The sequence below is a fragment of the Acinonyx jubatus genome, chromosome C2 (genome assembly GCF_027475565.1).
Source record: "Acinonyx jubatus isolate Ajub_Pintada_27869175 chromosome C2, VMU_Ajub_asm_v1.0, whole genome shotgun sequence".
Classification (NCBI taxonomy): domain Eukaryota; kingdom Metazoa; phylum Chordata; class Mammalia; order Carnivora; family Felidae; genus Acinonyx; species Acinonyx jubatus.
This window is the reverse complement of record NC_069384.1, coordinates 79334549-79360891: the sequence shown is the minus strand read 5'-3', so window position 1 is coordinate 79360891 and position 26343 is coordinate 79334549. Positions and strand designations below refer to the sequence as shown.

The window sequence follows — 26343 nt, the reverse complement described above, 5'->3', positions numbered from 1 at the left end:
GGCCTTTACTGTATGCCTTTGCTTGCATTTCAGAAAGGTTTCTTCTTCACTCTCTCACTCCTCCCATAGAGGTAGATTTCAGGTGCTTGTTACTAACAGTGCTTGGTTACCTGGTTGGGGCAGGATGCCTTGGTTCCATCTCAATCTTAGGCAAGCCCTACATCCCTGAATTTTGGGGGTGAGACCTTCTCAGGGATCCTGTCCTTCCCCAGCAGTAGGAGGCCTCTGTTGGTCTGAGCCCATGATGACTTTTTTCCTTTCTGCTCCTCCCAGCCATACGCCCTGGGAAGAATAGGGATTGCTGTCCTTGGCCCACCAGCTATGCTTCTGCTCTGAAAGATATACATTTCCAGACAACGCTTCTTGCCTTTCCTACAGTGGGGACTGCTCCCCTCATCCAGGCCTCTACCTCAGGGATGCCTTCTCTTCTAGTCTCCTGCTCTGTTAATCAGACTTCTTTGGGAATGAATACCTTGTGGGGGTCCATAGACAAAAGCCTGCCAGTGGGTATGAAATAAATCCCCTATTTCTGTGGCTCCCAGAGATCCTGTTCTCTCAGATTATCCCACATTCACACTCAGACTTTAGCAACTGGATCAAAAATGTTAGCTGAATTCTTCTTCCCTACTTATGATCGGACCCCATATTCTTCCTGTGATTTTCAAGTGAGTCAGTGTTTCTTGTCTTGTCTCTTTTTAGAGACTCCTGTATTTCACCAGAGTTAGGATAACCAGCTATCCATAACCTTAACTAGCTAATGAGTTCATGAAAAGTTGCAATTTTGTAGATTGTCCTCTGGTTTCTTTCAGGATTTTTTATCTTTGATTTTCTATCATTTGAATGGAACATTGAGTCCATTGGCGTTTAGAGTGAGTACTGAAAGATAAGAATTTATTGCCATTATGATGCTTGTAGAGTTGGAGTCTGGTGGTGTTCTCTGGTCCTTTCTAATCTTTGTTGCTTTTGGTATTTATGTATGTATGTATGTATGTATGTATTTATATTTTCATCTTTTCTCCTCTCAGAGTTCCCCTTAAAATTTCTTTCAGGGCTGGTTTAGTGGTCACAAACTCCTTTAATTTTTGTTTGTCTGGGAAACTTTTTATCTCTCCTTCTATTTTGAATGACAGCCTTGCTGGATAAAGAATTCTTGGCTGCATATTTTTCTGATTCAGCACATTGAATATATCCTGCTACTCCCTTTTGGCCTGCCAAGTTTCTGTGGATAGGTCTGCTGAAAACCTGATCTCTCTTCCCTTGTAGGTTAGGGACTTTTTTTTCCCTTGCTGCTTTCATGATTCTCTCCTTGCCTGAGTATTTTGTGAATTTGATTATGATATGCCTTGTTGATGGTCGGTTTTTGTTGAATCTTTTTTTTTTAATTTTTTTTTCAACGTTTATTTTTGGGACAGAGAGAGACAGAGCATGAACAGGGGAGGGGCAGAGAGAGAGGGAGACACAGACTCGGAAACAGGCTCCAGGCTCTGAGCCATCAGCCCAGAGCCCGATGCGTGGCTCGAACTCACGGACCGCGAGATCGTGACCTGGCTGAAGTCGGACGCCCAACCGACTGCGCCACCCAGGCGCCCCGGTTTTTGTTGAATCTAATGGGAGTCCTCTGTGCTTCCTGGATTTTGATGTCTGTGTCTTTCACCAAGTTAGGAAAGTTTTCCCCTATGATTTGTTCACATAACCCTTTTACTCCTATTTCTCTCTCTTCCTCTTCTGGGACCCCTATGATTCTGATGTTGTTCCTTTTTAATGAGTCACTGATTTCTCTAATTCTTAAATCGTGCTCTTTTGGCTTCATCTCCCTCTTCTTTTTTGCCTTATTATTCTCTATAAGTTTGTCCTCTATATTGCTGATTCTCTGTTCTGCCTTATCCAACCTTGCTGCTGAGGCATCCACCCATGACTGCAGCTAAGTTATAGCATTTTTAATTTCATTCCAGTTTTTACATCTTTTATCTCTGAAGAAAGGGATTCTAATCTATTTTTGACTCCAGCTAGTATTCTTATTATTGTGATTCTAAATTCTGGTTCAGACATCTTGCTTGTATCTGTATTGGTTAAATCCCTGGTTGTTGTTTCTTTGTGCTCTTTCTTTTGGGGTGAATCCCTTCATTTTGTCATTTTGAAGGAAGAAAAGGAGTTAATTAGGTAGAAAAATTAAAATTAAAACAATTAAAATTAAAAAAACATTAAAATTAAAAAATTAAACACACACACACACACACACAAAATCCAATAAATGATGCCAGATCCTAGGTAGGTTTGGTCTGGGTGTTGAAAGTAGTTTGACAGATTAGAGAAAAGAAGTGGGGGTGGGGGGAGGAAATCGTTTGAGAATTTGAAAAAATGAATATACTGAAGCAGACTAAAATGAGATGATGGGAGTAAAATAGAATTTGAAAAAGTTTACACAAAAGTAAAGAATATAGTAAAAAAATTAAAGAAAAATATTTTTAATAAAAATTGGAATTAAAAATGAATTTGTCTCTTTCTGCATTCAAGAAAAAGAGAAAAAAATTAAAAATAAAAAAAATCAGTTGAAAATTTGAAAAAGTGAATACACTGAAGTAGACTAAAATAAAATGATGGAAGTAAAATAGAATTTGAAAAAATTTACACAAAAGTAAAAAATATAGTAAAAAAAATTAAATATTTTTAATAAAAATTGAAAATAAAAATGAATTTTTTCTTTCTGTATTCAAGAAAAGAAGTGAAAAAGAAAAAAAAAGAAAGAAAGAAAATTGAATAGATGGACCTGCTAAAAGATTGAATAGGACTGAAATTACTTCGTTTTCCCCTAGAAGTCAGACTATGAAGCGCTTTATAGTCCATAAACTAAGCAGGCGGTGAGACTTGTGTTCTTGAAGAGCAAGGTTGGCCCAGTTGGGTGGGGCTCAGTGTAATGGCTCCACTCTCCACTAGATGGCGCTGCTAGCCTACTGGGGTGGATTGTTGCAGAGCTCATAGGTGCGTGTGCGTATGCGCATGCGCAGGAGCAGTGAAAATGGCGTCAGTCTCTAGTATGGGAACTCTGTTCTCTCTGATCAGCAATCGCGCACCCGTCCTCTGTCTTCAGCTTTCATCCACTCCCGCTTCTTCACTGTCCGTGACAAAGCCCCAGGCAGTACCTCTCTCCGGAGTTTTGTCTCAGATGCGGCTGTTTTCCCTGGCCCCTTACCTCTGAAGGACTGCGGCTTTGACCCGTTCCGCCCCTCTGCAGGAGGGTCTCACCGAGCAATGGCCGAATCCCGGCTATACCCAGGAACGCCTGCTGGACCTTGCTGCTGCCGGTGCCCCGAGACTGCAGAAAAAGTTTGTGAGATAGTGTAGCAGCAGCTTTTCAGGGACTGTGGAAAATCACAACACACATCTGGCACCAGGCTTCACCCTTAAGGACCTTGTTCCAGCACCAGCGAATGTGGCCGCCTTCTGGGGTCTGCTGGGACCAGGTGGCTTCAACAGTCTCTACCAAATGTCCTTCCAGCAGTGGAACTGCTTTTCCCTGCGTGGCCCGAGAACCTCCTGGACCCCACTCTGTTCCTGGGGATTCGCCCTTCCCACCAGAGCACCTCCAGGTATGGAGCTGCAGAGTTACAGACTGCGCTCCCCTTGCTTAGTCTTAGTGGAATTTAAACCCTCTCCTTTCTCCTTTCTCCCTTTTTAGTTTAGTCCCTGCGGCTGTTTCCGATTTTCCACTTTCTCTCCAGCTGCTTTTGGGGAGGGGTACTTTTCTTGTATTCTCCCCCCGCGCCGTCTCCATCCTCTCTCCACCCGCAAAAGCACCTCCCTGTCCTCTGCAGCTTCTTGCTCCCCAAGTTCACCTCTCTGTGCCGCGTACCTGCTGAATTCTGTGGTTCAGGTTGTGCAGATTGTTGTGTTAATCCTCCAATCAGTTTTCTAGGTGTGCAGGACGGTTTAGTGTTGGTCTGGCTGTATTTCTTTTCTTTTTTTAAAAATATTTATTTATTTTTGAGACAGAGAGAGACAGAGCATGAACGGGGGAGGGTCAGAGAGATAAACACACAGAATCCAAAGCAGGTTCCAGGCTCCAAGCTGTCAGCACAGAGCCCGACGTGGGGCTAGAACTCACAGACTGTGAGATCATGACCTGAGCCGACGTCGGACGCTTAACTGACTGAGCTACCCAGGCGCCCCAAGGTCTGGCTGCATTTCACAGACGTGGGACACACAAAACCTTCCATGCTGTTCCGCCATCTTGGCTCCTCCCCTGATTTTCTATCATTTGAAAATGATATGCCTGGGTATAGCATTGTTAAAAATTTATCCTGCTTAGTATTCTATAGGCTTTGTGGCTCTGTGTTTAGTCCCTAACATTAATTTGGGGGCAATTCTCCATCGCTGTTGTTTCATATATTCCTTCTGTTTCTATTTTCTCCTTCTGGCATGTCTATTATGTGAATGTTATGGCTTTTGTACTATCCCACAATCCTTGGATATTCTATTCTGCTTTTTTCAGTTTTTGTTCTCTTTGCTTTGCAGTTCTGGAGATTTCTGTTGGTATATCTTCAAGCTCAGAGATTCTTCTTCGTCTGTCTGTGCAGCTACCAATAAACCCATTAATGACATTTTTTTTTTCATTTCTATTATAGTGTTTTTGATTGCAAGTGTTTCTTTTTGGTTCTTTCCTAGGATTTCCATCTCTCTGCTTACCTTGCCCATCTCTTCTTGCAATTTTATCCCTTAGAGCCCTTAGCATATTACTGATAGTTGTTTTAAATTTCCTGGGTTGGGGCGCCTTGGTGGCGCAGTCGGTTAAGCGTCCGACTTCAGCCAGATCACGATCTCCCGGTCCGTGAATTCGAGCCCCGCGTCAGGCTCTGGGCTGATGGCTCGGAGCCTGGAGCCTGCTTCCGATTCTGTGTCTCCCTCTCTCTCTGCCCCTCCCCCGTTCATGCTCTGTCTCTCTCTGTCCCAAAAATAAATAAAAGTTGAAAAAAAAAATTAAAAAAAAAATTTCCTGGGTTGATGGGATTCCAACATTCCTGCCATGACTGGTTCTGATATGTGTCCTGTCTCTGCATATTATGTTCCTTCAGCGTGCCTTGTAAATCTTGGATGGCTGGACATGCTATACCAGTTAAAAGGAGCTGGTGTAAATGGGCCTTTAGAAATGTGGTGAGGTGGGGGAGAGGAACTATTCTATAGTCCTATGATTGGGTCTCAGTCTTTTCGTGGGCCTATCAGCACTGTGAACTTCACAAGTGTTTCTCAGTTCTTCTCCCCTGTTAGGTGAGGCAGAAAGATTAGAATGGGCTGAAATAGTGTAATTCCCTTCTCCCATGACAGTTAGGCTATGGCTAACCAGGTTTTCCTGAGGGCAGGCCTTGTTGAGAAGAATGGGGTGCTCTATTTTTAAATGGTTTGTTTTCCCGTTGCCCTGAAGAAAGTGTGAGGAGCTTCTTTTCCAAATTTCTGTGAGAATTTGGACAAGTTTGTGAGGTGAATCTCACAAAATTATTCCCTTTCCCCATGACTGGGTCCCTCTGGAATTTTAAATTCTGAGTTGTCCACACTAAAGCCTCTAGTAAACTTGTCAATTACAGTTTAGGTTTTCCTACCCTACCACTGGTTCCCATGGTGTTTTCTGCTTACGTGTCTCTAATCAGGTAAGCTGTGACTCTCTCCAGTTTTGGGGGCAACAGTTTGCCCTGTGTCCTCCCTTCTCTTATGGATCTTTGAGTCTGTTCAGCTTTTTACTTATTGTTAAGACAAAAATGCTAACTTCCAAGCTTCTTATATGCAGAACAGAAAACTGGAAGTCTATAAGTTAGTATGTTTTATTCTAGACAATGTTTGGGTTGAGAATAACATACAACTGGGGGCACCTGGGTGGCTCAGTTGGCTCAGTGTACAGCTTCAGCTCAGGTCATGATCTCGCAGTCCATGAGTTCAAGCCCCACATCGGGCTCTGTGCTGACAGCTCAGGGCCTGGAGCCTGCTTCAGATTCTGTGTCTCCCTCTCTCTGCCCTTCCCTTGCTTGCTCTCTGTCTCTCTCTCAAAAATAAATAAACATTAAAACATTTTTTAAAAGAGAATAACACACAACTGTTATATGTTCTGATAATTTGGAAATAATGCAATTAGAAATGGGAGGCCTGAGGGAGAGGGAGAGATGGAAGCAGAATCTGCATATTGTTGTGCAGGCAATGATAAGAATGCAGGTGAACCACTGAAAAGAAAAACTGGATTGTTAAAGGGTAAATAAGAAAACTGGGGCTCAGGGCATTAAGAAACATAGGTACAAAGGTAACTACTAGAAAAAATACAAACCTTCCTAAATGAAAAAAAAAAAAATAGTGCATTGCACAGAGAAACATAGCAAACATAATATACATTATAATGATCAAATAATATGACAGAGTTGAGACCAAATATATCAGACAAATAAGTATAAATGGCTTAGCTTGCCTGTTAAAAGAAAAATATTTTCCAAGTCAACTCGTATAATCTAACTTAGGCTTTTGAATGGCCACACAGTATGCCGTGGTTTGGCAATGCAACCAAACCCCTATATTCACTTTGTTTCTAGCTTGTTTTATTTTATTTCACTACAAACACTGCTACATTCTTTTGCATAAGTCCTTCTATCCTAAATTTTTTATTTCTGTGGAAAATATTTCCATAAATGGACATTGAGGCTGTTTTCAGCATGGCAATTGCAAACAATGCCACAGTGAATATTCTCATGACACATACTGTCATATTGCTGGAGGTACAGGTTTTTCCAAGCGGGTAAATTCCCAGAAATGGAGTTGCTGTATCAAAAGGTAAACAATTATTTCATTGTGTTAAATACTATTAAGTTTCCTCGGAAATGCTTTTATTGGTTTGCATTTTTACGCACAACCTATGATGAGCTGTTTCCTTATAACTTTGCATTGGAATATTATATGATGCAATGTTTCCCAATCTGAAAAGTGAGAAGTGGTATATCATTGCGATTTTAATGTGCATTTTTCTGAGTAAGGCTGGATATCTTTTCCTATGTGTAGGGGCTATCTTTAGAACTTTTGTGTGTGTGATCTGTTCATCTTTTGCATATTTTTCTGCCATATGTGTGCTCTGGGCATCACAGCAGTCTCTGAAAATAAGGAACTGGATCATGTTAGAAGATCAAGGTTTCCATGAAATAGAGAAAGCTGCCATTCATGGGAATCAAAATCATTTTTGGTGTGGAGACGAGGCAACCTTCTAGGGGTCTTCATAAAGCCATTGAGATATATATTCCTTCCAGTTGGCTTTGCTTTCAAGAATCTTTTAGTGGGATGCCTGGGTGGCTCAGTCGGTTAAGTGTCCGACTTCAGCTCAGGTCATGATCTCATGGTCTGTGAGTTCGAGCCCCACGTCGGGCTCTGGGCTGATGGCTCAGAGCCTGGAGCCTGCTTCCGATTCTGTGTCTCCCTCTCTCTCTGTCCCTCCCTCATTCATGCTCTGTCTCTCAAAAAAATAAATATTAAAAAAAATTAAAAAGACATCTTTTAGTAGTTTTGGTCCAGTTTTGACTTGGTGATAACCACCTTGCTACATGAATGCTGACATGCACAGTGGTGTCATTAGCCTTCTGCTGTGCTTGTTCATTGTGGATGACCGGTTTCCTCTCACCTGGACCGCCTTGCCTATTGGCTGACCTTTGTGGTGTCCTCACACAAAGTGAACTCGACATCCTTTTGGATGGGCATGGATTGAATGTTGTACTTCTATCTTAGCAACTTGGAAAGAGAGGAAGGCAATCTTCCTGTGCACGTGGGAAGGTGCACTGAAACACTTTGTAGGGTTCTTGCTCTAGTCAGAAGCTACAGAGGGATTAAACTTCACTTTGGCTGCTATTGTTTCAGTAATGATCACAAGAGATTAAAACAGGCTGATGGGGCACCTGGCTCAGGTGGCTCAGTCGGTTGAGCGTCTGACTTTGGCTCAGGTCATGATCTCGCGGTTCGTGAGTTCGAGCTGACAGCTCAGAGCCTGGAGCCTGCTTCATATTCTGGGTCTCTCACCTTCTCTGCCCCTCTCCCGTTCATGCTGTCTCTCTCTCTGTCTCTCAAAAATAAAAATAAGCATTAAAAATACAGGCTAACATAGATGCTTTAACTTATCTCTGCTACTGTGTTCTATGAGCCTCACTTGCTCAAAATATCTGTCAGAGAAAGAGGGCAAGTGAGGGACTGAGCCTGAGGAGGCTGCATGGGCTCTGATGCTCAACAAACTAGCAGCCAAGGGGAGGGAAACTGTCTAATGCATCTGTTAAGGGGGGTGCTGGTACCTGAAGGTTACCTCCATTTCTGGCCCCCATTAAAGGGCAAAGGGTCTTAACTGACCACAGATTCCATTAGAAGACAGATGTCCTGTGGTCAGAACATAACCTGTCTCGCGTCTGTATGACAAATTAAAAGTTTTTGAACCATCAATGCCAGAGGGTAGTTAAAACCCTTGGCACAGCCAGAAGACAGATGAGAAACAGAAGATGTAGGAGAAACATCCTCAGAACCAGGCCACTCCAAGCAGAGCTTCAGGCAACCCAGGCAGGCAGCTTAACCCAGCTCAGAGTCAGGCCTCTGAAACTCGGCATTTCATGAAAAAACTGTATGCTTTTTATGGCCTTGCAGTATACAAAGTTTTTTCTTGACATCTTTTGAGACTTGTAACCCAGTGAGGAAGGCAGCTTCCTATTTTCAGATGAAACAATCATCAGATCATACGGCTACTGGGGAGAGCCAGGATGTCACGATATCTGGCTCCTGGTCCTTTGCTTTTTGTCTCTGGCTTTATTCTGGCAGGATTCTCCCCAGAAACAGAACCACTCCCATAAGCCGAGAGTCTATGATTTCAAAACTGAGACAGAAAGGTTAGTATTATGGGAGCAAAGCTTTGTTCAGTCAGCCAGGCTCAGGATACAGAAACCAATACATGATTTTATAGATGGATCTCTGTGGGGAAATAGGTTCTACTTACATAAATGGGTTAGAAAAAAGCTTAGGGCGAAGAGCAGCCACCATGGGGTGAAAACGCCCGAGGCTAGGTAGCAAGATAGTGTAATGGAATCACGAGTGTCTTGTTATATCACCTGTAGGAAATTACTTCCCATTTGGCACCAATGTACCTTGATCACAAACTCCACCTGCCCCCTAGACCCTTTGCTTCTTACACAACTACTGTCTGATTGTTTTCCCCACCTTCACGCGTGTAAGATCTTATTTTCTTCACATTCACCACGTGAGTAATATCTTGTGAGCTCAATAAATGCGGAGATGAAACCCCTGTTCGGGGCTCTTGTCTCCTCCCAGACCTTAGCCTCTCTCATATTCAATTCTGCGTCCGCTCTCTTGCTGGACGAGGGAGAACTCCAGACTCCTAGTCTGTGACAGATCTCCTTTCCTCCACCACAGCTTTCCCCACAAGTTCTACCACCCTGAACAACCACCCTTCTAATGTACAGCCAGGTATTTCCTCCACTGTGCCGCCACTAAGTTTTCTTTCTCCACTTCATCTTAGCTCTCTATAGCGTTGCTCTAATTCCTGCAGATGCAGGATGTTTTGAAAAATTATGTCCTAAAAGATACCTGTGTCCTAGGCCTTCTTCATACTCCCGATTCTTTCTCAGCCTACAAGAACACCCACTCATGCTTATGACATTCACCTCAGATTTCTGTGCTTAGGGCAGCTACACATTTACAAGTTAGAGCCTGCCATTCCATCCTGAGAATAAGGAATTCCCTACTAATATGAGATGAAGAGATGGGCTGACCTGTAGATGGACACTTTGGTACAAAAGAAAAATGTACCTTTCCTCTGGGCAGTTGTAGCTTTGCACAAGGGGATGGGTTGACAAGGGGAATTCTGGCAGAGTTTTAGTCTCCATTTTCTCCCTTGGCCAAGCATCTTTGTGCAACACTCAAATTGCACAATTATACCAGATAGCCCTGGGTCTGGGAGCCATGGAGAACATTACCTTAAGATTCTTGTTAGTGGCTGAGGGTGCCTGGGTGGCTCTGTCAGTGTCCAACTCTTGATTTCAGCTAAGGTCATGATCTCACGGTTCATGGGTTTGAGCCTCATGTTGGGCTCTGTGCTGACAGTGTGGAGCCCTGCTTGGGATTCTCTCTCTTTCCCTCTCTCTCTCTCTGCCCCTCCTCCACTCATGTTTTTTCTCTCTTTCTCAGATAAACTCTTTAAAAAGTTTTAAAAAGATTATTAGCAGCTGACAAGAAGATGTGATCATTTCATCGTGTGTAATCACATTTGCAGGATTTAATATTTGCTTCCAATCCAGTAAGTTCCAATGAGAGTAGGGACTCTATTTTTAAAACTCACTCCATATGTTAGTGCCTATTACAGTGCCTGGCATGTAGTAAGCACTCAATATTTGTTCAGTTCTTTTTTCTTTTAAAGTTTTATTTGAGAGAGACAGACAGATGGAGGGAGGGAAGGAGAGAATCCCAAGCAGGCTCCACACTGTCAGCGCAGAGCCCAATATGGGGCTTGATCTCACAAACTGAGATCATGACCTGAGCCAAGATCAAAAGTTGGATGCTTAACTGACTGAGTCAGCCAGGCACCCCTGTGTAGTCCTCTTCGTAACTGTGGCTTCAATACTTTGGGAAGAGCAAAGAGTTTACCTCATAACTCAGACCTGACCACGGTCCAAAGGTTTCTCTGTGGCAAACATGGGACCCCTTATAGACAAGAGTGAAGAAGATGGGCAGTTGTGTCAAAATCAGAATGCTGAGTATAATAGCCATGGTTACAAATTCTGGGCCAGAGTCCACGACTGCTTCTGGAAACCATCTCCTTTAAATAGAGTAGCTATGGAAATGACTGGACCTTTCCTTATCATTGTTCTTTCCAATCCCTCTCTTCTCTCTTCCTCCACTCTTTTTCCTGTACCAATAGTCAGTGTGAAAACCAACCTGATTCAGGTATTTTTTTTAGCTCAAAACTTTTCACTGGTTTAACTGTGTAGGGAAAAAGACAAAATCCTGCCATAACTTACAAAGCCCTGTGTGATTTGGCCTCTCCTTACCTCTGCAAGCTCACCTCTCTGTTCTCTCTCCCTTCTCTTCTCTAGCCAATGCCCTCTCACTCCCTTCATGCCGGAGCAGCTCAGGGCCTTCATGCATGCTGTCTCCTCTGCACAAAATACGTGTTCCCCTTACCGTAACTGTCACATACTTGCTCCTTCCCTTCCTTCAGTTCTCGGCTTAAATGGATTTCTGAATGCATGATGTAACGAGGGTCTCCCCACCTGCGCAGTAACTCAGCCTCCTAGCAGCCCATTCTGTCATAGTCCGTATCTCATTCTGTCCCATTCTATACGTCTGTATGAGGTGATTAGCATCTATCCCAACATGATGGACTGGTTCCATGAAGGTCTGTTTGGCTCACTGGTATATTCTCAGCATTAGTCAGGGGGTTGGCATATAACTCAAATTCTAGCGTTTATTGAATACACGAAAGCACACTTTTTAAGCATCAGAGAGACGTGAGCATGGGATGGGACAAGGCAACATGTGGAAGTAAAGGCAGACATGAGAGGGCATCTCTGGCATTGCAGCCAGGGCTCGTGGCCACGCAGGTCCTACAAGCAGTTCAGGAGCAGTTCATGAGCCTGGAGCAGTCTGAGTCATCGGTGATAGTATCTCAGCAGCAAAAGTGAGCGTCCACTGGTTCCTGCTGTTCCTGAATGCTCTTCATTTCTCAGCAACACTTTTTGTTTCTCTTGTTAAATGCCCATCAAGAGGAAGTCTTTTCATTTTTAAAAATCGTTCTTATGAAAAGTTAATAACAGTTCATTACAGAAAAATTAAATAGGACACTAAAAGTTTCTATTAGCCCATTTATCTAGGAAAATAACAGTAACGGCTTGATAATATATATGTGCATACAGAAGTGATCTTTCTGTAAACTGAGGGAGTTGTAGATTTTATTTTGTGGCCACAATTAAGTAATCCATAACTTTTATGTAACTCCGTAAGCTGTTGCAATAACCCTTTATATTTTTAGGTCTGAACCTGTTTCGGTGTTTCACTATTACAAATAATACAAAGCTGGAATGACTGGCTGAAAATAAATAGGGATCTAAAAAGAGAGTAATTCATCTCCACAAAACTTAAAATATGGATCTACACATTTAAAATTGGTAATGTGTTACAAAACCATTTCATGGTACATTTATAGTACTACTATTCTAAAATATCTGTGGTACTAATTTTTAAAGTCTAATTGTCAAAATTAACGAACTTATTGTCAACCGAATTGTTTTCGAATTGTATACCTGTACTCCACTGGAGGATCTTAGACCTTCCATTGATAAGAAATGTCAAGTTTTGAACTTACAGCAAAGAGGTACACACGGCTATTTTTTAAAGAATTTAGGTGTAAAAAAATGTCTAAGTCGCAGATGGTAAGAGTAAATTATGGCAGCACAGTCCTCCTGCAAACAGTGTTAGAGATACAAGAGCAGTACAGATCTGTTGTACACAAAGGGATTTGTTTTCTTTACAACCTAAGGCAGCAGGGATGGTGGCAGTGTGCAAAAATTATGCAGTTTTGAGTTCACACACAGTGCCTATGTGTCCTGTTCACCCAGTCTTTTCAGATGTGACCCAAGCTTTTCACTTGGCTTTTCTCACATGGTTGTATTGTTGCAAGATGCCTGTTCCATGTCTAGCATCTCCCCTAAGATACAGACAGGAAGAAGGGGCAGAAATTAGAGCAAAAGTGTGTGTGCTCTGAAGTTACCCCTTTTTAAGGAGCTTTACTAGAAACGTCTCTTAACACATTTAGTTACCCCTCATTGACAAGACTGTGTCACACTGTGTCATCCTTACTGGTAGTGGAGGACAGACAATGTAGTTTTTTTTTTTTTTCCTGTTCATAAGAAGAATGAATAGAGTGGTAGGTAACTAGCAGTCTCTATGCATAATTTTGGAAAAGGTAGCTTAGGAAGACTTCTGGGAATTTCAGCTCCCCAAATAACCAAAAGAAAATGGGTGGGGGGATATAAAAAAGAGAAAAAAAGAGGTTCTCAGTGGAAATACTGGTTGGTCTGGCTATTAAAAGACAGGCCAAAAGAGGCCCAAATTGATGGTCAACCTTTACTGTCATGGTAAGGAAATACCAAGAGAAATAATAAGATTGTTAACCATACTGTCTGCCCTTCAACCCTGTGTTCAAACTTCAGACAGTTCCAAGACAACTGCCCCTAGAGGGAAGCCAGTGACCCCAAATTAGGCCACCTCCTCCACTGGGAACATTTGGGAACAGAGGCTTTATGTGCAAGTAACAGACGCGCGGCTATGGAAGGTGGGGTCTAGTGTGGGGTGTGGTTGAGACACAAAATGTTTCAGGAACAGCAAGTCACAAGTACCCTTGCAGGAGTCTACAGGCTAACAGAGAGAACAGGCCTGAAAACACTGAATAGGTAATACAAATAGGGAAGATACAATACTATCTCTGCCCCATCCTCTCCTTTTCTCCCCACACAGAAAAGAACCTTTAGCTGCCTATCACAGTTCATCCTAGTTTGACTAAATGATGAGTTTAGCTACCTATAGAAAGCATCTAGCTGACCCCATTCTGCTCTTTGTATATGACTTCACCATTCCTTCTATAACAAAGTCTACGAGTGGTTATTTGGCTCCAACCACTACAGAAACAAGCTTGGAAAGTTGCAGGGGAAAAACTGGCCTGGGCTGCTGCCAAACCAATGAGTCTGCCATCTCCTCCCTTGAGAACACTGGTTGTCCTGGCCATGTTCTTAAAGTCATCTGCACTGAAGAGTCTTCTTAAAGAAAACTTTATTTTAGTAAGACAAAGAAGTTCAGTACGACAAAGATGTGTATGGTACTATTCCAGGTATTAGTTCCCAGTGAGGAAGGTGAGTAGAGTGCTCTCTTCGGGGGACTCTTTGGCTTGGAGCTCTGACCAGTCATTGCCCCAAAGTTCAATGCCTATGACATATTGCTGTAGCTGGAGCTAACTCTGCATGGAAACTTTCTGAAAGAAACACAAAGAGGATTCTGCTACCTGCACTGAAGACAGTGAAGATTAATTATGGAAGGGCTAGCTATAATACCAATTTAAATAAGGTTACAGCCAGCAAGCAAATAGTCCTCATTCTAGTGTGTGTGTGTGTGTGTGTGTGTGTGTGTGTGTGTGTGTGTACATTTAAAAAAAAAAAACACTGATTAGATGAGTTTTACCTTGAATGATCACAGTCATTGCCCTAGACATCTCAGGTGATTCAGAGCACCTGTAGTAATTGAATTTCCTCAAGAAGATACTAAATCGCTTGTTTGGCTATATACCAAGTTATCTAATTAGCCTAGAGGCTGCAGATACAGAATAATACATAGTCCAACTGCTGGAGATACATACTTTATTCTATAACAATTGAGGGATGGTAAATCATGGTACTGAATAAAAAACCAGGCAAAGTCCAGAAGCTGGATAGCCTACACAAAGGCTACGTTTAAAAGGGATGATAAATGGAAGGCTCTCCTGCAGTTAAGAGAGAAAATATATGTGGGGATAGGGCATATTAGACTTACCAAATCTCTATCAGCTGGAACAGGGCTGATTGTACCTAGTCATTTAACTGGACCCATGAGAGGGAAGATCCATTCCCCAACCCCTGACATTCCCAGCTCCTGCCATCCTAAGGCATAGTCCCAACCCTATATAAATATGCTTTCTCTGAGTCTGAGATAAAGGGACTAGGCACCAGCATTTGTAACATCAAGGATGCTCATAAAAGTCCTATATTATAACATCCATATTAAGTACCAAAAATTGGGACTCTGGGTTTTGTCAATAACTGTAGGTCTACTCCTAATTCTCCCACTTACTGGATATGAGGACCCCATGTATACCCATGACTGCCTGAGGAATATAGAGGGAGATGCTATTTGGAACTAAGTAGACCAGAACTGGGAGCCACTAAATGGTTCCCCCAAATCCCTGCTGGGCTCAGGAACAGAACTTACTATATAATATCCAAAGTTCAGATTGATAGGGCTACTTCAGAGATCAGTGATAGAGCTATAGATGACCAGCTATGCAACAGTAATGCTGAAGAAATGGTAACCATAAGATATATGGTGGTCTATATCCACATGTCCTTAAGATTATATTTTAGCTGGGGAGGGAGAAGGGGAATGTATTATTAAACAGGGAAAATGCCTACATCCCAGACCACTGCCCAAACACTTGGGATTCAATAAAATATGTCCATAAGTAAATGGTTAAACTGAGCAGACTTCCATGTGGTCCTAGTTCTCCATACCATTTAGTAAAGTGGGAATTTATAATAAGGAAGTTTATTATTTGTGAAAGCAATATTTCTATTTTAAGGGACGAGTTATGTGAAAATAATGAATGATGGCATCATGTTGGTCTGGAGATCAATGTGCTGGTCCACACAAAAGTCATGAGCTAAGGGGTGGATTGTGGCGGGTCATGACTTTTTTTAAGTATTGTAACTTAGGAAATCCCCTGGTTGGAAAGCCCCGTGTTATATACAAAGCACCCTTTCCCCAACCATTATTTGTACCTCTGAACTATAAAGTTCCTGCATCCTATGGTATAGTTTGAAAGTTTGTACTCAAAACATGAACTTTAGGTTCAGCAACAAGGTAGCTAGAACATCATCTTCTATGAACTGATAAAGAAAAACACAGATTCAGGAGACTCAGTGTCCCTCTGACCTGGTGGGACGCCCATCCTGCACTCGTGCCATAAGCCCATAGATTTTGGGCACATCTTAGGGAAGGAAAAGAAAGGCACTGGGGAGCAGCATGTGCTCTACTGCCTTAAGGCATTCTCTGCTCTAACTAGTTGGATTATAGCCTTTATCTGAGATGAGCTAATGCTTGCTACCATGAAGATTAAAATCTGGCATTTATCCTGACCCACAACTTACAGGGGTCATGGGCTCCACTGCAAGCAAGCCTTACCACCTTCAGGGGATCCTGACGCTCATCAAATGACCGTCAAGTATCTTTAAAGGACTCTACAAATAGCTCTCAGAGTTTGTTGATTCCTACCTCAAGCCTAGCCTACACAGATTGCTACACATCCTAATTGTCAACCCCAGTGAGAGTGTTCAAAATAAAGTATCTCACCAAATTCCCAACAATCTCTTGACATCTGGAAGGCCTGCCAGTTTCCTTCCCAAATTCACGTGTGTAGCATTAGTGTATTTCCATCTCCAATCCCCTTCAAAATATATCTAAAGATAACTATAAAAGATTCAGCTCTACCCAGAAAGAATGTATTCTGATTCATCAGCAATGGGTTGAGATGGGGTACTTTCTCCATGAGAATCTTGCCTATCTTAAGGGATCAACATGACATTGGAGTCAATCAGGGGGGAAAAAGATGATATAACCTACTTTTTGTGGGGGAGAGAGAGGTGGTTAAAATTCATCAAGTGCTTAGAACTTGCCGATAAAAATTTGGGGCATTCCACATGCTATCCCAGACAGAAACTGTCCTAGGGATAAATGTGTAAGCCATCTATGTTTCCTAAATTTGGTGTGTCCAGACTGGTTAAAGCTAAGGGTAAAATTAAACCTCATAGAAAGTGCCATAAACTGCAAAATGGAGCCTGCACTAGGCACATCTCTGCATTTTGGAAGGCTCTGCATTTGTGGGAAGCATTCCTCGGAACCCACCAGAAATATCAGAGCCTTTAGGAGTGGTTAAAAGTTGTAAATATGCAAGTTTTTCATATTGAAAGTTTTGTACCCAAACCATCTTGTGTGTCCCATGTCTGGGTGAAGTTGTCAGCTAAAGATAAAAGTTTTTTTTTAAGGATATAAATACCCATAGATTCTTAATGCTTTGAAAAACCACAGTATTTTGAAAAAATACTGTGTATTAATAATGTATTTTCCAGATTTCCCTTCTGGTAAAGGTTTGGTTCAGGTTGTTCACATCAGTCCTACAGCTGAATACAACTAAAAAGGCTGGATAGAATATATTTAAATAATCTTTTCAAAGGCATCAAAGAGATTATAAAATAGCAAGGAATCATCAGGCCGAAAGTAAAGAGAAGTCAAGGATCTAGAGAAGGGAACAAGCCTGAAGCCACTTTTGTCCTGATAGCACTAGCTAATCCCAGAAAACTAGAACCTCCCGTTTTATGGCCTTTCAGGGTATAGAAGAGGACTAACTCTAGATCCATACAAGTTGGGGGACCTGACAGCAGGCCTTCCCCTACAACAACCTGGGTTCCAGGATCTCAGAGTGAAGGGAGCAAGAATTGGAATAATCTAAAGAGAATTAAAACATGGTAAAAATCCCTTGCATTGTCCAGGATATATCAAACTCTGAACAGACGATCCCAGACTGATGGCGCCCCCAGGTGCCTGGCAGAAGCAAATGCAAATACTCTTTGGGGTAAAGTACCTTCTTTATAGGCCTCACAGTTAGTTATTCCTGCAAAATAACATGTCAAGTGCAATGACTAGCACAGAGTCAAAGATACCCAGCACATAAGAAAATTAGAATCAGGGAATAAAACCACCATAAAGAGATCATCAAAAACTGTCGGTGTAGGCCCCAGCATCTCTGTTTTAATGGGCCATCCAAGTCATTCTGATACATGCTACAGCTTGAGAATTACTGCTTTATACTTTAATTCACATAAATGTGCATCCTACACACAAAAATGTGTACATGTGTTAGGTCGAGGGGAGGGCCCAAGAATTTGCATTTCTAACAAGTTCCCAGATGATGCTCATGCCAGACCATGCTTTGAGGAACATGGGTATAAAAAAAGGAATTACTCTGCAGGTCACAATAGTGGTTACCTGTGGGGATAAGGGCCGTAACTTGGAATCAACATGTGGAAGGCTGGCAGTCTTTTCTTTCTTGACCTCAGTGGTGGTTACACAGTGCCATCATTAAATTATATGCTTATATTTTAATGCATAATGAGATCAGTGGTTGTCCCTTTTCCATTCGGTCATATAAGTCAAATATTACTGCACTGGTCCTGCCCACCATCATCCACCACACTCATTTATAACCAACTACCAAAGTAGAAAGTGTAAAAGGTTGCGAAGTTCCAAGACATAATTTCCTTTGCGTTAGTTCCTAATGTAATTAGCTCACAAAATAGCTTTAAAACTCAAGACAAGAAAAGTTTAGTCTAAGTTTCTAAAAACCCTGTTAAAAAGTTGCTTAAAACCCAGAGATAGGATACTGTTTATAGTCTTAACTCTTTGTCCCCAGCGTAAAAATACCTGCAAAAATAAGCAACAGCTATCTTAAAATTTTACCAAGAAAACATTCCCAATGTAAAAAGGTACTTTAATTTTTTCTCCCAAGTTAAAAGAAAGGAGGAGAAATCCTAACTTTTACCAGTCTGAACTTTCTACTCCAAAGAGACAAAGCTGCTTGCTTCTCTCCCAACTGCAAAATGAAAATAAAATACCTAGTACTGGCTGCAGTAACAGTAAAATCCTACACTCTTCATTAATCCTTACCTATGGGGAAAAGCAGTATTCATCAACTGGCCATAAATCTGTGAACACTTTAAGAGAAAATTTAGAAAGTCTCTTTGTGGGAAGGGGAACAACAAAAAAAGGCTGAAAAGCACCATATTAAATTGATCAGTGCAGATTGTACTTTTAAGTTCCCACTCATAAACCCTCAAACAGCGTTAGTGAAATCTGGGATGGGGACACAAGTTTCTTATATTTATACAAAACACTTTTTCTGGAGGCCACATTCTTCCGTAAACATCAACAAAGAGTTAATATTTGCCATGTCTGCTTTTAAACCAACACATCCTATGACACAAACGCTGGCTATTACTCTGTGAGGAAACCATTGTAACAGTTACCACTGGTTCTGACTCTGGCAGCTAGTCAGTAGCCACCTATGCCTTGTGATGTCCCAGACAGATACCTGAACAACCAAATGGTTTCCACAGCCAGGTCTGGGTGTAATAATTTATCTTTGGCAAAAACATATGCGGTTGGGTTTTGTTATGCCCATAAGCACCATGAGTGTGGTCACAAACACCTTCAACACCCAGACATACCTTCCCATATATGTGGTAGGAACTGACTAGAGTGCTTTGCTTAGCTCCCACTATACCTTTGACCATGGCAGACCTGAATTCTTATGCCCCCTCACAGCTTCTTCTTTCTTTACAACATCACAATATGACTGTGTAAGATGCCTAATCATTATTGTATCAACTATAGGCAATGTAGCAAGACAGTGTTGGTCGCTTAGCAAGGATCATTCCTGGATCCTGAAGGTTAGATCCAGACGACCTGGCTTGTGAAAGGCAGTTTTTGTCTGGAATTTCAGACTAATGTAGTTGGGATATAAGAGCCTTATAAAGCTCCTCCATCCTGGGCAGGCAGAACCTGAGTATCACCAGCCTAAACACCTGTCTTAGGAGGAGTTGGAGAGACCTGAGAAGCCACATTCATCAAACACTCCAATCCAATGCCCTCTGTGTCCATTAGGTACAAGGTTATTCTTCACCAAGCTTCAAGCCAAGTCTTTTGTGAGATCATTTCAATTTAGAAAGTAATACTTACTTAAAAAAAAAAAGGCATAGCCATAGTTTCGGAGTAGAGCTGATCCTAGCAGAGGAATGCTCCCTTTCCTGCTCATTGTTGACAATGCCTTAAATACTGAACTGGCCCTTCAAAAGTACGTCCTCATTCAATTCTTTTGAGTAGAAAACTCCAGATTATCATAATGTAGGTGAGCTGGTTATATTAAATTCTTTCACTTATCTTGAGTATAAGTATTATAGTAATGCAAATATAGCATCCATTTATTATGGGCTACAAGCTATACTAGATTACCAACACTCCGGACATTTTAGACCATGGTCAAAATTAACGTTAAGAAAACATCTACAGAGCTTCTGCATTATTATACCTTTCAGCACAATCTGAGTACTCTCTCTCCTTGATCACAGTTTGTTGTAGCCTTTGTGAGAATATCAGATTCATATGCAGATGAGCGCCACTTATGAGCTGTATGAAGTCATGCAGCTCATCCAGTAGGTGCAGAGAGGACTTCAGTGATTACTCTCAGGTTAGGTTAAAGATTTCACCCCATCTACAGTTATATACAATACTCTCTTATAACCACTTGACTTGAAAAACCAATCACAAGCCCACAAAGCGTCCCACTCTTTCAAGAAAGCCAGAATCCCTGCCAACAACACACTCAACCCAAGTTGTGGGTACACCTATTGATTGTCCTGCTCCCCTATGAGTCCTCTGGATTACAAGGATTGGTCTGGAGGATTGTGGAATCTTCCAGTCATTTGTAAATCTCACTGTGCTTCATGTGAGTTAATAATGTCCATGTTGTCACCTTTAAACCAAAGTTCTTTTACATACCATTCGTTGGTTTTATTCTCAATTGGTTAATAATAAATGGAACTGATAAAACTTTTCAGCCTCTATTTCTTCTATGTGGCAAGTAGTATCTAAGTAATTTTCCATTTTGAAACTGAAAGTATTCAAGTATTTCATGTAGAGAAGTGGAGGTCTTCCTGCAAGTTGGTTTTGCAGCATTTCTGCCATTACCGGGTTATCTGTATTACATGAAGTTTACATGAAATATCTGACCATACTCATCAGTGTAATTCACACTTTCTGTTTACTTGCAGTGAGTACAAAACATAACTTGATCATTTTTTGAATCTTCTTCCTTAGCATGTCTTTGTCTAGCTTTCTGTACATCTCTATTTGGTTTACAACCTAAAATCAGTGTTACTTGAAAGTCTTTTTCTTTTCCCCACAGATACACAGCTCCCATTACTATATACCCTCCTGAAAGTTGAAATCTTTACCTCTTCTTTGTCTTTGATCATTTTCAGTGGTTAAAAGAACTCTGGAAACAGACTACATGGGCTTAAGTCATCATTTGTTCATTGTGATCTTGAACACATTACCAAACCTCTTTGTTCCTCTTTTCCTAATCTGTAATATGTGGATAATAATACCTAAAGTCATAGGATTGTTATGAAGTTTCTACATGTGATGACGCAATATATTTATAGATGTAAACCTCTATGACAACGCTTGACACATGACAAACACTGTACATCTCAGCTATTATCATATCTACAGCCATATAAACCCCACAGCTGTTGAGGTTACACATGCTCCTAGTCTTACGATTTCTGTGCTGTGTTTATTATGTCTTATGGTTTCTGTGCTGTTTTTATTATACTAATCAAACTATTGACATATTAAGATATCCTATATACAGCCTACAAGTTTATCTAGCGGCCATAAGTATTTCTCTTGGATATTCAAAGGAGTAACTGAGCAAATGACAGAGCCTTCACCATCACACAAAATACAGAGCATGGCTTTGAGGTTCCCTACCATACTCATTAGTGCTGGCTGTAGGGGTCACACACACTCCTGGGCTCCCATAAATATCTGAAATAAAAACCACAAGACGAGATGTACCACCAATGGCAACGTAAATCAGGTATGTTCCCAGACAGTTGATAGCAAGATTATACACACATATATACATATACATACACATTTACCCAGAGGTGGTCAACATTCTTGATAAAAGCCTATTCAGCCTTCTTCCTGCTCCTCCACAAAAGGGCATAAAGATTTTTTTTTTATAGTGTCACTAAAAAATCTATGGGAGATACTCACCTGCTGGAAGTAAAGTTCAAATCTGGTGCTAGCTGAATGTTGAGTAGACTTATAAAGAAAAATAGTATGTGTGAATCTACCTCTTCAGCTAGAGTTTATTTAGGTTATCAGATAAATTTGTTGTCAACAGACAAAATAATGACAGAGACTAAACTAATTTTGTTTATTCTCTACTTTAGGGAAGATTTCACAAAAACCCTTCTGCCTTAGTAAGAAACAGATGTTTACCCATATGGCTTTTTACTATCTCAAGAACCATTTTTGTTCAGATTCAACATGCATAAGCATTTCACTAATTCGTCTTCTACCTAGGATGTAGAAATCTAGAAAGAAGGGGGCGCTTGGGTGGCTTAGTCAGTTAAGCATCCAACTCTTGAATTTGGCTCAGGTCATGATCTTAGGGTCATGGGATTGATGGGATCCATGCTGAGTGTGGAGCCTGCTTAAGATTCTCTCGCTCTCTCTCTCTGCCCTTCCCACTGCTCTCATGCATAGGCACGCACATTCTCTCTAAAATAAATCCAGAAAGAACATCATTCTTACCTAAACACCTAGAAAAACTAGAGAAAAGCTTTTCTTGAACCTGTTGGGAAGCTGAAGTTAGGGTGACCAACTGAACTTTTCCTGGTTTTAGTACTGTAAGTCCTATTCTTGGAAAACTCTCAGTACCACACAAATTGGGATGATGTGACACCCTAGCAAGTGTTGCAGACCAAGCAAGTAGCCTGAGAGCCAAGAAAAGACTGGCCTCACCAAAGAGAGATAGGATGTGAGCACTGAAGAAGAGATATCAACTACTATACAGGGTGGTAAGAATTCAACTAAAATTGTTAACACATTGCTAAAGGCCAAGTGAGGACAAGCAATAATGTTTAGAAACCCCTCAGGCAAAAAGGAGCTTGTTTGCATTTCCACTTACAGCCTCTTGTCACTGGATGCTGATGAGAAAAACTGGGGACAAGGCAGGAGACCATATACAGCCTCCCTTGGAGGTGAAGGCCTTGCTGGAGCAGAGTAAGCTCCCACTATGGGAAGGACAAAAGTCCTGCCATACCCTTCCTATGAATGATAGCTGCAAGCCGCTGGGAAAGGGGAAGCAAACTGTTGTCTCCTGGGCTCAGGTAGAGGACCCTTGATATTGGGTAAGGGCAAGAGTACGAGAAGACAAAGAGCTTCTATACCTGGATAAGGAGGGATAGGAAATGGTCTTGGGCTCAAAATCTCATGCCAATACAATTACAGGAATCAGGAGACTCTTATCTTAAGACTCATCAAAGATGTAGGGGTGCCTGGGTGGCTCGGTTGTGCGTCCGACTTGGGCTCAGGTCATGATCTCGCAGTTTGTGGGTTCAAACCCTGCGTTGGGCTCTGTGCTGACAACTCGGAGCCTGGAGCCTGCTTCAGATTCTGTGTCTCCCTCTCTCTCTGCCCCTCCCCTGCTTGTGCTCTGTCTCTCTCTGTCTCTCAAAAATGAATAAATGTACAAAAAAAAAAAAAGACTCATCAAAGATGCAAAGTAGAATTCTGTCTGCCATGGGGAGACTGAGGAGTTGAGGAAGCCCCACCTGCAAGGCCTAAACATATAAGACTTGCTTAAGAGAGGCTGGACCAGGATGATTGGTCCTCTGGCTCCCACTACCAAGCTATCAAGCAGCAGGTTACAAGAAGGCAGAAAGGCAAAAGCATGGAGGCAGGCTTTTTTTTTTTTTTTTTTTTTTTTGCAGGTTAAAAGGAAGGCTAGAAGCTGAGAGTGGAAAAGGAATGTTGAGAAACTCCCTTTAGCCTTCCATCCCACATCTTAAATATAAGGTAACACTAGAGGAAATTGAAACCAATGGTGCACTGAAGGTACAACAAGAAAACCCAAACCCAGGTCAACCACTGACTGATTCAATACCCCACATGACTGATTGAGCAGAAGAAGAAACATACTTACTTGAGTCATCACTATCTTAATTTCTACTGTTCTATACAAGATGCCTACCATTGGATAGAAAATTATGAGACACATAAGGAAAACAACCCATTGTCAAGAGAGAAGAGTCAACAGAATGAGGCTCAGAGATAACCTAAGTGTTGGAACTATGAGAGGGATTTGACATAACTTTAATATATTAATCATATATATTGAAGAGTCTAGTGGAAAAAGTAGATAACAGGAATGATCATACAGAAAATTTCAGTAGAGATAAAAACTATGTATGTCAAATGGAAATGCTAATAGAAAACACAGTAACAGAGATGAAAAATACCTTCAAAAGCCCATCAGTACACTTGATACAACATGAACTTGGAAAGCATGAACTTGAAGCTGTGTAATAGAAATTACCCAAACTAAAATACAAAGAGAAAAAAGTGTGAAGAAAACACAAAAGTGTTGTAGGGTAATACCAAACAGTCTAATAAAAGTGTATTTGGAATTCCAGGAGAGAGATAGCAGAAGAAACATTTGAAGAAAGAATGGCTGAATCTTCCAAAAATAATAAAATATACCAAACCACAGATACAAAAAGCTCACTGAGTCCCAAGTAGGATAAATACCAAAAAATACACACCCCAATACATTTTTTTTCAAACTGCTGAAAAGTCAAGAGAAAATCTTAAAGGTAGCCAGAGAAAAAGACACATTACAGAGAAACAAAGAATTACAGCTGGCTTAGAAACTATGCAACTCAGAATATAGTGGAGTTAATACCTGTAAAACATTAATGAAAAATACTGTTAGTCCAGAATACTGTGCCCAGGGAAAATATCTTTCAGATATGATGGAAAAATAGACTTTAAAAGATAGACAGAACAACAAAACAAACAAAAAAACAACAAGAAAATTTATTATCAATAGACCTGCACTAAAATAAAGGTCAAAACAACCTTCTCCAGGGGCACCTGGATGGCTCAGTCTGTTAAGCCTCCAACTCTTGATTTTGGCTCAGGTCATGATCTCATAGTTCATGGTTTAAGCCTCTCATCACAGTGGAGAGCCTGCTTGGGATTCTCTCTCCTCTCTCTCTGTCCCTTCCCTACACCCCTTCCCTGCTTCTAAGCTCTCTCAAAATAAACTTAAAAAAAAAAAAAAGAAAACAAAAAAAAAACCTCCAACAGAAAGAATATGATACCAAACAGAACTTGCATCTACACAGATGAAGATCTCCAGAAATAGTTAAAATTAAAGTAAAATATAAAAAATACATTTTATCATATTTTTAATTGTTCCAAAAAATAATTGGCAGCCTAAAGCAGTGGTTCTGAACCTCAGGCAATTTTGCCTCTCAGGAGACATTTGGCAATGCTGAGACATTTTTTTTTTATATAAATTTTTTTTAATGTTTATTTATTTTTGAGACAGAGACAGAGCATGAACGGGGGAGGGCCAGAGAGAGACGGAGACACAGAATCCGAAGCAGGCTCCAGGCTCTGAGCTGTCGGCACAGAGCCCGACGCGGGGCTCAAACTCAAAGACTGCGAGATCATGACCTGAGCTGAAGTCAGATGCTTAACCGACTGAGCCACCCAGGCGCCCCAAGACATTTTTGATTGTTACAGTGGGGGTGGGGGTAGGGACGGGGGTGTAGTGCTACTACTGGCATCTAGGGGTATAGAGGCCAGGAATGTTGCTAGACATCCTACATCCTTAAAAGGTGTCCTCAAAATGATTGTTGTAGCCTGACTGATAAAAAGACATAAAGTACCAGTGCGTGAAATGAAAAAGGGGCCATCACTACAGGTCTTGAACATTAAAAGAATACTGCAGTATCACAAACAACCATATGCCCCCAAACTTGGCTGAAATAGACCAATTCTTTATAAGACACAAATGACTAAGACTCACTTAAGTACATCGTCTGAATAGTCCTATGTCTATGAAAGATATTGAATTTGTAGTTAAAACACTTCCACCAGGGAAGCCTACAGGCCAAGATGCCCCTCTACCAAAAGTGAAGATCAGGACAAGACCAAGCTAGCTCTCGGTGTACATCTATTGGACATATGTCTTGTTAGGTGTCAGGAGAAACACTTGCGCTTCAACCTACTGGAAACTGCAGAAAGTCCAGAATTCCAAGTTATTCCCTCCAAGAAACCAGTCCTCCCCTCTCCCACCAACTCCCACACTAGGACCACTTTTCAGAAAACTAGAGGCTCTAGGAGCACTGGGTCAGGACTAGTATCCCACACACACTGGTTTAGAACTAACCTCTTCACTTACCACATTGCTTTCAAGAGACATTCAAAACACTGGATTAAGATATTGGAGTCCACCCATTGTACTTTCCGTAACTAAAGGAGGATGCCCAAGTGAGAGCCTGCATATGCAGATAATTTTCTGCTCCTTTTTATATTTCAGATCAATGCATCAGGCAATTTCATCACTAAAGCTAATTACTTTTTAAGGTAGCATGGCTGACAAAAAGGAGTCAGGTGCTGCTGTAATCCCATAATTTGTAGCAATATAATAATTTAGAGCAAAGATTGGTGAGGTGAGCTTCCCTTACTTATTTCTTCCTTCCCTTCTTTGCATACTCTATCATTTATTTTGCAAAACTAGGCAAACAGCCAAATCAGTAGAAACAGCTGCCAGCATCTGAATTGGTTCCAGGGGCAAGAGCGGACACAAGTTTGAGACTCTCCTGTACAAGTGATGGTAAT

At 41.3% G+C, this 26343-nt stretch overlaps 2 long non-coding RNA genes across 5 annotated transcripts in view; one reads left to right on the top strand and one right to left on the bottom strand.

The window, feature by feature from the left end:
• The first annotated feature begins 3323 nt into the window (after positions 1-3323).
• The window catches only part of LOC128315221 (uncharacterized), a 38249-nt gene continuing 15229 nt past the window's right edge, over positions 3324-26343 (top strand). The window contains exon 1 of the long non-coding RNA XR_008297763.1: positions 3324-3587. This is a non-coding gene — a long non-coding RNA (uncharacterized LOC128315221). The remainder of the gene's footprint in view (positions 3588-26343) is intronic.
• Positions 11442-25046, bottom strand: LOC106968010 (uncharacterized). 4 transcript variants are annotated; one of them, XR_008297762.1, is made up of 3 exons: positions 20868-25033; positions 14408-14530; positions 11442-12706 (listed from the first exon to the last, which is right to left on the bottom strand). It is a non-coding gene; the product is annotated as an uncharacterized LOC106968010 (long non-coding RNA). The 4 variants fall into 4 exon arrangements; XR_008297761.1 differs by lacking the exon at positions 14408-14530 and having other exon boundaries at positions 20868-25046; XR_008297759.1 differs by lacking the exon at positions 14408-14530 and having other exon boundaries at positions 21409-25046.